General features: G+C 43.8%; 1 protein-coding gene across 3 annotated transcripts in view; it reads left to right on the top strand.

Annotated features, from left to right (window-relative positions):
* CHRDL1 (chordin-like 1) overlaps window positions 1-577 on the top strand; it is a 37509-nt gene that overhangs the window by 29952 nt on the left and 6980 nt on the right. The window lies entirely within an intron of this gene.

Here is a 577-nt window from a genome sequence, read left to right as displayed (position 1 = left end):
TTTACAGGAAGGACAAAAGTAGAGGGGAAATATAAGTTCTTCAGTTAGTGGGACAGCAGGTTTTGTGCAATAAAGAGAGTGGGATGTTCACCTCCCACCGTGGGTGTATCTCAATGAACAGAGGGCTGGAGGAACAGGCCCAAGAAGCAATAAAAGAAAGAGATGTAAAAATGCATGTTCAGAAGAGCATCTATCCACAAATACCAGTCAGTAGGCACTTAGAACCTACCCACAAAGAGTTAAAAGCCCTTGTATTATAGCCAACTAATCTTTTAAGGTATTAACTAACAGAAGGAATGTTTGCCATAGGATCTTTATTATCCACCTGAACAAGCATGAAAAAGCATTCAGATCATGCCAGTGCTTTATGCTGAATCTAGGAGCAGGAATCTCCGCGCCGTGCAATATCTCTGACATGCAATTCACACATGAAGACATCATCAAAGCCATTTCTAACTGATTTGTTTCAGCAAATAAAGAGCATGCAGGCGAGCAGCATATTTCTGGAGGCCGTGTACAGCAACTGCCGCAGCTTCAGCCGCTCGCTGCCCAGAGAGTGTCTGAGAGATCCCCGTGA

This window comes from Merops nubicus, unplaced genomic scaffold (genome assembly GCF_000691845.1).
Source record: "Merops nubicus isolate BGI_N331 unplaced genomic scaffold, ASM69184v1 scaffold16517, whole genome shotgun sequence".
NCBI classification, from domain to species: Eukaryota; Metazoa; Chordata; class Aves; order Coraciiformes; family Meropidae; genus Merops; species Merops nubicus.
The sequence above is the reverse complement of the archived record's forward strand: the minus strand, read 5'-3'. Positions and strand labels throughout refer to the sequence as shown.